Raw genomic sequence first — 12456 nt, 5'->3', positions numbered from 1 at the left:
AGCTGCCTGGAATATGGCAACAGCTTCGCGTAAACGAATATTACCTTTCGGATTTGAGCATAACGCAAGATTTCGTCGGGATTTTTAACCAAATGGAGATGTACAACTACCTAGTATCAAACTACGACAACAGCATGGAAGAAGACTACCAGCGAAACAGCAGAGTGATTGTGAACCTCGATAAGACAGTTGGGATCGACTGTTTAACATGGTTAAGCTCCAACTGTAAAGATGTATAACAGTTTTATATGTAAAATCAAAAAACCGGGAATGAAAAATGTTATTGTTAACCACCTTACAGATTTTACACTGTGTCCAAACATGCGACTACGGAAAAACTTTTAAGTCTTCCTTGGCTACAGAGCATGATGTTACCAGGCTGGTGGCTACAGTATACAACTACGGAATGGATCGTGTGTTTAACCCTTTGCAAGAGTGTTTAAGTATGTTAGAGGCTAACAAACAGTATTTACAATGTGCTTCACTGTACTCTGTTTCTCACTGTACTCTCGGTTAACAGATAACTTACAGAACACCGGCTATGTGGTGTTTAACGATGTCCTGCTGTTTATATACTGGGGTAATATGGATACCTGAAAACTAACTGGAGCACAAATAAGTCTTCCAGGTAATCAAAGCCGAGAACTTATTTTTCTCAGTCTTCGATATAGTTTTCCACAATACCGTCAGATACAGATATTGCAAAATTAGAACTTGATGGCAAATATTATACTACATGTCCTAAGAAAAAGAGCAAATGTGTCACACAGATTTAAGCCGTTACCCATCAGAGAAATTACGACTTTAAGTGCAATTACTGTGTTGTGTGCACAAAAAAAGAAAACTGTAATTGGAAGATACCGAAGCCAAAAAAACGAAAACTGAAGTATAGGGCGAAGACAACTGCCATAAAGAAAGAATAGAAACTGCAATTTGAAAAAGCTATTACAAATGTGCAGGCAAAGTTACCACTGAGGAATAGAAAGTATCTGCAGTGCGGCTGGTCCTGGCGGAGGTTCGAGTCCTCCCTCGGGCATGGGTGTGTGTTTGTCCTTAGGATAATTTAGGTTAAGTAGTGTGTAAGCTTAGGGACTGATGACCTTAGCAGTTAAGTCCCATAAGATTTCACACACATTTGAACATTTTGAATAGAAAGTATCTGCATTTCCTGTTAATAACATTGGTAACTGGCTATATTGTGGAGTCCTGGCTGAAAATGATGGACTGGAGCACATTTAATCTAATGAAGGACACACGAAAAATCTGTTTATGAAGCTCAATTCACACCTGCATCTGCTTAAAAAGGATGGCTACATCATATTGAAGTGTGCTGAACTGGATGTTGCGCACCTAGTAACAGAACAACCGTTTGCAGAGCTCAAAACCGACGGAATAACAACATTTAATGGTAATTCGTTGGCAAAAGTTGTAAACTTTAAATCCTATACGTAAAGGATGTGGAGTGCTATAACAATAGTGTTATGCAAGAAATATGAGATAACATTAATATCACCGAAACTTCTCGTATAGAAGAATTGCTTGAACGAACAGGGCCTATTGTTAAAGCCACAAATGGCATAGGTTTTAAAGGAAAAAATTAGATACTTATTGGAATTCGGGAACACATCGTTGTACATCCCAAATTACTGCCTGGCGGAAGAATTATAAGAGTCCAATATAGATTTATATTATAAGATAATTATTACGGCTGATGATATTAAAACCACATCAAACAAAAACAAAGGAAGAGATGTTTTCCGTACGCGAATGAAAACGTAGAAACTAACAAAGATTTTGTAAAGAAATTTGTTTTCAGATTCCCTCCGCCCTGCCAAAAATAAGAAAAAGATAGATTCCTGTTTACAATGATCTGCATGTATGGGGGCGGGGGTCGTTTGATGACCTCGAAAAGCAGTTGAAACTTTGAAACTTGATAGTTGAAACTATAGTAACAAACTGACCGATTTTCACGTAATGTGTTATAAACAAAGAGACAACCTCTCTTTATGTTCGAGAGTGACTCCTGTTATAAAATAGGAAAATGGGTGAAAAATATAGAATAATTCGATCACTTACATATGTGCCTGGGTGTTGCGCTGCTAGAGTCATGTAATATTGTTATTAACACATCTTCTCCCGATGCTTTCCAGCTCACGAGTAACCGCTGTCACGAAAGATGTAGTTGTAGAGGGGTTGCATGATCCCCATTGGCCCACACGGGAGAGGATGGGAGGAATGGAGATATTTTTGGGTGTGTTTATTTCCAGTGACTGATTATTAATCGTATAGTAACGGTTAGCTTTATTTATTTATGTAAAATACATTCAATTTATTAACGCTAATCTCAACAACCAGGCCCTGCACTAAGCGTCGGTCCTCTGAAGGTCTTTCCGCATTTTGCTGCCACATTTCTGGCACTGCTAACCGACGTTGTATCATTTATATTGCAAACCGTAACTGCCCTTTTAACACTCCAGTGCGGTAAGCACGAAGTTACTTTACATCCGACGATTTTGCCCCGTTACAAACGACGTGCTGAGTTCTGCTTGCTAGGGAGTCCTGAACCCCGTCACGAAGTTCGCCCGATACTCAGTTCAGTCGGCGACAGTACGGAAATGTTTCAAAAGCCCTCTGAATATTAAGGAACGCGGCATAAAGCTAAGCGCCTCTGTATATTCCTCGCTGGAAGTCATCTTACAAAGTTTAGTCCACGACACCGCGTTAGACAGGCCGTGTTCTTACCCTCATGTTTGTTTCACTATGAGAGCCACACAACAGACATTTTTTTTTCTTTGTGCAAGCACAGTGATATTCCCTGCCACAAAATCAAAAGAATGCCAAATTTACGTAGAAAATTCCTGGAGGATCCAATTTAACCCATTTTTTCTCTCTGTCCGTCCTACTCCTGGCGACAAACAGCGGTTTAATAGCTTTTATACTTCACATCTGCTGAATAAACTTTAGTGGCCTTACTTACTAACGCTGAAACTGCAGTGCTACGATCATTACTACACAGACGCAAGATATGCAACACGGATGTTAACAACAATGTAGTTCCCTTGCATATTTTATTGTTCTTTTTCGAAACAACGCAAGCTTCTATTATTTTCAATCGCATGGAAGTTATTCACTCAGTGAAAACTGATCATATACTGAAAGACAGGATCATAAAGTTATTTTTCTCTGGACGCGGCACACCAGCTTCCCGAATCATAAATTTCTTTATCTGTTCAGTTCTTTGATCGTTCTTCCGTACTTTCACGAGAAAATTCGCTTCCTCCATCATCCTTAGTCCCCTTTTGCACTATGCTGCACAAAGCACCCCTCAACATTAATTTTAAGGCGCTGTTAAGGGGGTCGGGGTTCTTAACGGCAATAAAGTAACAGCAGAAGTAATTAGATACGTAACTCAGCAGCGGTGAAGCAGGACAAAACGTGACCGAACTTTACAGAACTTCGTGCGACTGTCGAGTTTAGCAACGAATCATATTTTTCACTCGTCTTCCGGAGGTATACGACGTTCAATTTATCGGTTGTACAAGTATAATGAGGACGATGTCCATATAAAAACAGTAAGTTGTTTTCTACATTCGTGCGTAATAGGCCTCCTCCTGGCATCATTTACTGATACACGATATACTTTTATACCTGTAGTCCATAAATAAATTAATTTTACAGACAAAATAAAAATCTACAGTTTGTAAAACCTCCGGCACTTCGCATGTTTTACTGATAGGGGACAGGAGAGTGGTGTGCTGACCATATGCCCCTCCGTAATCACATCCAATGACGCCTGAAGACGACACAGCAGTAGGTCGGTAATGTTGGGGCTTCCAAGGCCTATTCGGACGAAGACTGTGGTACGCAGCTAGGGTGAAGACGTAAACTAGAATATAGACCTACGAGGACAAGAAACGATTAACATAAAAAATTTCCAAAACACCATACTGTCTTCCGTTTTGTGTCGTGTCTTCTTGAAATGTAGCAGAGTAATAGGAAGATATTTCTAACCAGAATACTGTACCACATTAATGGGTTCTTCAGTCACTTCTTCGCAGATCCACTTCAATTTCTGTTTGAATAGCAAACAAACTGCATTTTGGTCCACTAATATTTGTTTATTATCAACAACTTTTCATTGTGCTAGCCCGTCATCAGGCGAGAACTGATGATAGCCTAACAAGATGAAAACAGATTCTTAATAGACAAATATTAGTGGGACAGCCGGCCTGTTTGGCCGAGCGGTTCTAGGCGCTTTAGTCTGGAACCGCGCGACCGCTACGGTCGCAGGTTCGAATCCTGCCTCGGGCATGGATGTGTGTGATGTCCTTAGGTTAGTTAGGTTTAAGTAGTTCTAGGGGACTGATGACCTCAGATGTTACGTCCCAAAGTGCCCAGAACAATTAGTGGGACAGAACACTACATGTTTTAAATGTGAGGATACCCGTTTATTAAAACACTGTGTTCTGCTGCGTGAAGAAATTCGTAACTGCCTACTACACATTCCTGTCCGACAGGAAGGGCTGACTCTTCAATGACTTTTTTTAAAGGGACAGAAGTGATAACCGCACGGGAAGAGATCACGACTACAGGGTGGGTGCTCGAGTGTCTCCTATTTGAGGTGACCGTAAGGGATTGGGCTGGCCTCCCCGATTTACCGGCGTCTTGTGTCGAATAGCGACCAGTACGAAACGTGGCGCACTATTCCACAACGGTGATTTTCGACAGACATGCTGCTGTATACGCATTCATTTTCCTACGATGTCTAGCAGTGTTAGTCCTTCCGCAGCCAAGAAAAGAATAACAGCACGATGATCCTGTTTGGACGCATTTGGTAATAACATCGCCATAGTTACGTCTCCGAATTTACCGCATGCACGTCGGGAAGACATAAATGCCACACTAATTCCTTGCCTATATGTCGGTATTTATTAACCATAACCGCATTGGAGTCGCTTTGCCTTGCAATACGCCTTGCAACGCACTTTTTGAACGCACATTTTAGCATCAACTGAACAAAACATTGATTTTTACCATCCACATTCCCATCTAAAATTATTATTTATTGCGTATAAGCCACAAACACTTCACCAGCGTGAGGAAACTAGCAAATATTACAGGGGCTGCGGAGATCGTCTCATAAAAGAAAAGTATACTGCTGCATTGAAGCAAGAAAAGAAATACCGAGCGAGATGGCGCAGTGGTTAACACACTGGACTTGCATTCGGGAGGACGACGGTTCAAACTCGTGTCCGGCCACCCAGATTTAGGTTTCCCGTGATTTCCCTAAATCGCTTCAGGCAAATGCCAGGATGGTCCCTTTCAAAGGGCACGGCCGACCTCCTTCCCCATCCTTCCCTAATCGGATGGGACCGATGACCTCGCTGTTTGGTCCCCTCCCCCGATTCAACCACCCAAGCAAAAGAAATATGTTAACGTCGAATATAAATATGTTAGAAAGTGTTTTCTGAAAATATGCGTGTGGAGTATAGGATTATATGGAACCGAAACGTGGACGATAAATAATACAGCCAAGAAGGGAATACAAACTCTTGACACGTGATGCTACAGATGAGTGCTGAAGATTAAATAGTTAGATCAGGTAACTAGTGAAACAGTACTGAATCGAAACGAGGAAAAAAGACATTTATACCATTACTTGACTAAACGAAGAGTAGGTTAATAGGACACATCCTGAGGCATCAATGAACTGTTAATCTGGTAATGTGAGGGAAGTGCGGAGAGGGGTGCACAAAATTGTAGAGGGAGACTAAGTCCTGAATACAGTGATCGGTTCAAGTGGATGTAGGTTGCAGATCGCAGTATTTATGCAAAGATGGACAGACTTGTATAAGACAATTAGCTTGGAGAACTGCACCAAACCAGTCTTCGGACTGAAGACGACGACGACAATGCAATCAACGTGTCTAAGAAACGATGTCAAAATTGGTGAGTGTTTAAGAACTTAGATATTGGATAACGGCAAAATACCCCAGTCGATACCTGCCCTTTCCATGTCTACGAAGACTTTCTGGCTCCTGATGAGCACACCTACGAGAATGATATTCGCCATAAGGATAGGAACTGCCCATATATTAGATTGTAACATGGACGAAGGGAGCAATTTATATTACAAATGTAAATGACTGCCCGAATATTTATGGCTATTATTGACCTGTACGCTTTATACCCATTTTGTAACGAATCTGCATAAACAATTTTAATTTAGATATTACATAGTCGGTATAATATCATTATGACGACCTGATAAACCTACAAGCAGATTATCTCGGACAACGATTTCGGTATCATCAAAATCTCCTCTGGTTACAACTGAGACCTGCAAGGGTGCAGCTGCGAAGACAGTGTCTAATGCTATTGGAGCAATGTAGTCGGTAGTACAGTGCGAAGCAGATGCCGTCCAACCAAATCCCACACATTCTCCGAGTTGTACAGATCCTGACCTGGGGTGCTCAACATTGTTCAGAACGTGCTGACTAACGCGAGATGTGAAGAGGATTCTCTTATAGGGACAGCAGGCTTCCCCGACATTATAACAGCAAATATCAGTAAGAGCTGTTGTGGATGTGCCCAGCACTGTAGTCTCTTAACGAACACCAGCAGTGTAACTCATTACAGTTACTGCTTCGAACACCATCGTTACAAAATGTATCCGGGAGAATATTATATGTAAGGTGTTCCATGTAATGATGGCACACCCCTTTATTGTACGGATGGTTGAGGATAATGAAATGCTACTTTAAATCATTAATATTTGCAACTGTTTACCTAAATACATACTGGAACAATTTTATTGATGTAAGTGGTTTATTGCGTTCTGTAGAACACACAGCAGCGCTGGTTATCAGTGCGTGGAGGAATATTTTCTGGAATGAATGTAGATCATTTATTTAAATTTCAACAGTTATCAACAAAAAATATTACGTAAAACCCCAGTTACTACCTCCCAACATAACTCACGTATTGTATAACTCTCAAGTATATGAACGTTAAAACTGGGAATATAGTCTTTTCTTTAGAATGTCCTGTTAAAATAAGAATAAAGAAGTATAACAAAATATTAACACAGCGTGTCAGGAAAATTTGCCTAGCGCATCATCTAGATAATAAAATGGGTGAGCTGGTTACCGGTGTTGTTGGACAGACGCAACAGAGATTTGTAAACAGCTGTCATTTCTGTCTCATCGTCATACTACACAGGAGGCACACTGCCGATGAAACGAATGCCGCCCTCTGGCAGGGTGCAGCTGAGACCCGACTGTTGCACGAATATCGCATGAGGCGGCCGAAGACAACTGGTATGGAGGCAGTCATCGGTCTGGCATTTTAGATTATTCTCGGCTATTTCTGTATAACGTTTCACTGTAATCATAAACAAGCATTACTTCACTTTGTTTCTCTTTACAAAAGTTAGCGAATATAGTTAGAAAAAGATACTTCATTCGGTGGCAAAACAAGAGACAATAAAATAAGGGGGCGCTGTGATAAGACACAGGACCTGTTTTCGGGAGGAAGGCAGTCCAAAACCTCGTCCAGTCATCCAGATTTACGGTTCTCAAGGTTTACCAAACACGCTTAAGGCACATGCTCGACCAGTTCCTTTTGTAATGGCACGGTCGATTCACTTCCCCAATCTGAGCTTGTGCTCCATCTCTACGGGCCACATCGACAGGAAATTAAAGTAAGAGTATTATGCATATTGAAATATATCTCCCGCCCCTTCTTCTTCTCCGGCGTGGTATCAGTAGTTTCGAAAACTCGAGCCTTATTTTCTCTTAATATTACGTGCATCCTTGTTACGCGGTATATCATGTTCTTCACACGGTTAACAGTTTTATCGAGATTGTTTAGACAACGGTGGTCACATTAACACAAATACACGAGGTTCATTCTGAAACTAATGCAGCCTTTTTTTCTTTTATTGAACGGCTGTCCGAGCCAGATTATAATGACGTACAACTATCTTTTTAATATTCCTCCTAAGATCCTGTTTGTTCGTTGTCTTGTGACAGCAACAGAAGGGGAGTGTTTCAATATGGGGTCTGACACAGAGGGACGTATAAAACAGATGCTGAACAAATTGCACCTATTGAAATCCATCGACGCTTGCTAAAGGTTTATGGAAACGATTCAATAGGCGTAGATAATGTGAGGCGGTGGGTACTGCATTTCAGTAGTGGTGAAAAGGATGTGCATGACAAACCACATCCCTCTCGATTCTGCTCCGCTGCCATCCCGCATAATGAACAGTGTTTGGATCAACTCATCCATGATGATCGGCGACCAAGGAATTGTGTGCCCAGCTGAATGTCAGTTGCAGTGACTTACACAAGTTGTCGAGACCTCCTCGACCAATAACGAGGCCGAAGATTACAATTCTCTGAACACCATCACAACCGGAGGTGGGCCGTGGTTTCACCACTACGAACAAGGATCCGAGAGACAGTCCATGGAGCGGCGACATGCGAATTCTCGAAGAAACAAGTAGTGCAAGACATATCCATCTGCAGGCAAAATTGTGCGCCCAGGGTTCGGCAGATTGTGGTTCTTTCGAATGTATAGGAGTCCAAAGCAATTGTCCATTCAGAAAACTACAAGAAGACACTGAATAGACTGAAAGCCCGAATTTTCAGAGTCATGCCAGAGAAGTAGAAAACTTCTGCTTGTAACATGATAACGCCAGGGCCCCCAACAGTTTTTCAATCCTGGAGCTTATTTCCAAAATAGGCTGGACTGTCCAACTATATCTACCGTACAGGTTTCCATTCTTTTGAGCCTGCAGAAAATGAACTACGTGCCAACATTTATCAGCCCCAGAAGCTGTCGTCAAAGCTGTAAGACAGTGCCTAGCATCAGCTGGTTTAGCTTTTTACGAGCCCAAGAGGCAGGCTCTTATTCACCACTGGTACAGGTGCATAACGAGCGGTGATGACTATGTAGAAAAATGAAAGTATATAGCTAAATTCTTGTTCTATTTAAGTCTGTTTTTGTGGTTTCTGTATCTGTCATAGTTTCCACGAAAATAAACGCATATCAACTGTTGCAGGCCTTCTCTCAACAGAGATGAGCCTACGAAGCGCGGAAGCGACGGCACAGTGCAAATCTTTGGCCCCTGTTTACAAGGCCCTCAACTGGATGGTGGGCAGCAGCGCTGGGTAACCGGCCAGTGGGCATCAGCTACTGGAGTAGGCGGCTGCCGGCCGCAGGGCTCGGCCCTTTGTGTGACTCAGGGCCGCTCTTCATTATGTGTGTGTACCACTCGAAGCGCTCTCTGCGGAAGTTTCGCACAACGCCAGGGAAATTGCGTGAATCCAACAGATCTCGCCTGGTTCTCCGTCTTCTGTTTTGTCACCATCCAATTTCCGCTTTGCTCCTGCTGTGAATGCTGCTGACTCGATCTGTACTCATTTGCAAGTGGTTCTTCTAATATCTGTTAATCTTAATTGTTAATTAGCATACATGCTCAGTTTTTTTGTACACTTGTTTCATTGATTGGTCCATAAAATTTCACAGCTACTTGGATTATATAATTCTACACCAAAGCACAACAAAATAAAACAACTGCACGTACAGAATGATAGTAAATTTTCTGTAGTTCATCAAAGTTTCCAAAAGTTGCTCGTCTACGTGCTTTTCTTTTTTACAGCGTCTTCTTCCAAACATCACTGGGTAAAGCTCTCGTAACGAAACTAATGGGAACTGCTGACTTCATTCTGGTTGCGCTCGGCGAACGTCTCATTTTCCTTTGAGTTTATTGAATTACCGTTGACCTTGGATCATCTACTGTAAATGTGAGAACCACTGATTCCAGTAGCACTGTACTTGTTCGGCCTTTTTATTGACATAAACTTCCCTACAGATATTATAATTTTATCCTATTATGTCACTCCAGTACGTCACAAGAACCCCATTTCTGGTGACTGCACTTCTCTTAAGTTGTTACCTAAATGTTCGCATCTCATTTCCGTAAAACAGAGCCGATTTAGAGATGTTATGCATTCGGGCGTTACGTCCTTTACTCATACGTTCCCCATTGTGCCTACGAATGCGTAAATTGAGTTTCATTTTTTCCGGGATTTTTTCCCTACGTCAGCACTGAACGTTTTAAAATATATGTTGCAACTCAAGTATGTTAATGAATTTACCCTGAAGAGTCGCAGATAAAGGGGCTTCGGTGAATACTTCGATGGCAGCGGTAATGAAGATGATGGTCTTCGGTATGATGGAAGAGAAAAAGAGTAGTCGTCCAAACCATTGCCTTTTGGTGAATATGATCCTGGAGGGCTAAGGGAGATATTCCCGACAGAAAAACGCGCATGTTAGGAGGCGGTCCCATCATATTACTCACCCTCATATGGGAATACGCACACAAACTCAGCAGATTAATGGCAACAGTTAAGTGAATGTTTGTGAAAATTGCCACACGAAGGAGAATGTGTATGATTGAAGCGAACTTAACAGCACACGCTGGATTGCCAGAATACAACTGGAAGACAGTTCACATACTGGATTTATCGTAATGTCAAATGATGATATTCTGACAATTACGAACACGCTGGTAAGGAACGTACCGAATTTTACAACACCCGGAAAGCATTGCGCAGAGATTCACGGTTGACATCGGATTCGTATATGATGGAAAGGTGAGAACACAATTGTTGTAAAAACAGTGAGTACGCTACTGCATACTTCCAGGAATCGATTATATCCCCGAACCATCGCACAACTATCCCTTGCTTGTACAGAGAAAATAAGATGGAAATACACATGCAGGAGCGGTCAAGTCATACAGGTATATCTTCCTCCCGCTTTTACTTTCATGACATTCTTGCTTAAAGTCTCGATCCCAACGCCACAGATCTGTGACATCGCCACCTGGACGCCCTCACTAGCCTACAACCTCAGCAGCCAAGACTCTCGAGACGAGTTGTGCCATTTGAAGACATGTCGATTATGACGCTTGAATGTTGCGGCTATGTGCGGAGTACGGAGCGAGTAGAGACAAGTAGTGGTAGTAGTAGTAGTAGCTTTATTCATCCGTAGATCTCTTTTTACAAGGATATAGCACATGTTAAAGTATTTACACGTTTAGACCAATTTAAAATAAACTAATTTGTACACACTTACACTTACAGACTTCTAGTTAAGTGACATCATTAGATTTACTCCTGGTATACAATACTTTTTTTTGCAAATAACTTATCACATAATGCAATGCCACACTGTGCACTCATATCTCACTGCTGTCACTGCACACACCATACACACATTGTTTCGTAACACTTCACTCAATGCGCGCACACACACACACACACACACACACACACACACACACACACACACACACACTGGTGATCTCTGGGCCATTTTCTGTACCGATTTGTATCCTGAAATACTACGTCAGCATCCCTCTGTAATGAGTGAGATGTTGAGTTCAGAAAGAGGAAGAGATGTTAGTACTGTGCTATGCATAGCTTGGGGGTAAGTTTTTCTAGAAAAGGAAAAAAGAAGGAAAGAAACAGTGTGAAAGTGTTATGTGAAATGTCGAATGTTTTTAATTATTATTAGTTATTTGTATAACTTTTTTAAACAAATCCCTACCCTGTTTTGTCTAAGTAATCCTTCAATGTATAAAATGTATTGCATTGTAGGTACTTTTTTGCCTTTTTAAATAAGTGTATTTCTGCAATTTCTTTAATCTCTTTTGGTAATTTATTATACAGTTTTATTCCTTGGTAGAAAACGCTGTTTTGAGTTTTATGCTTATTTTTTCTTGGTAAATGTCAGTTAAGTCCATCTCTTGTTGCATGGTCATGGACAGAGCTGTATGTGCAATAATTACTAATGCTATTTTTGATGTGTACAACTGACTGGTAAATGTATTCACATGTAGCAGTTAAAATCCCCAGTGTTCTGAACAGATCTTTACAATGAGCTTGACTAGTATTTTTGGTTATTATCCTTATGACTGTTTTCTGGAGTTTGAAAATTGTGTTCATATATTGTGCAAAATTGTTATCCAAAAAAGAATGCCATAGCTAAGAACTGAGTGTACATATGAATAATATGTAACTAAAAGACACTGCATGTTACACATTGATGATGGGATTCCTCAGGGCATAACATGCTGATGACGTTCTGTTTTCAAGTACCTTAGTGTGTTCACACCACTTCAACTGAGAATCCATATTCATTCCTAGAAATTTGGCATTTGTTACACAGTCCATAGAGGTGCCACCTACATTTAATTTAACATTGTCATTTTTTCTCTTCAAACTGAAATTCACGGCATTTGTTTTCTTTATGTTCAATGACACTTTATTACTTATTGACCAATCAAAAACTTCCTTGGGAGTTTCATTTGCTTTCTCGGCACGGAGTTCTCTTGTTTTCTCAGTGACTATAATACTGCTGTCATCAGCGAAGAGAATTCTT

General features: G+C 41.1%; 1 protein-coding gene across 1 annotated transcript in view; it reads right to left on the bottom strand.

The window, feature by feature from the left end:
* LOC124598646 (protein furry) overlaps nt 1–12456 on the bottom strand; it is a 1150963-nt gene that overhangs the window by 861119 nt on the left and 277388 nt on the right. The gene's annotated exons all lie outside the window — the stretch shown is intronic.

The sequence above is a fragment of the Schistocerca americana genome, chromosome 1, assembly GCF_021461395.2.
Source record: "Schistocerca americana isolate TAMUIC-IGC-003095 chromosome 1, iqSchAmer2.1, whole genome shotgun sequence".
Classification (NCBI taxonomy): domain Eukaryota; kingdom Metazoa; phylum Arthropoda; class Insecta; order Orthoptera; family Acrididae; genus Schistocerca; species Schistocerca americana.
The sequence above is the reverse complement of the archived record's forward strand: the minus strand, read 5'-3'. Positions and strand labels throughout refer to the sequence as shown.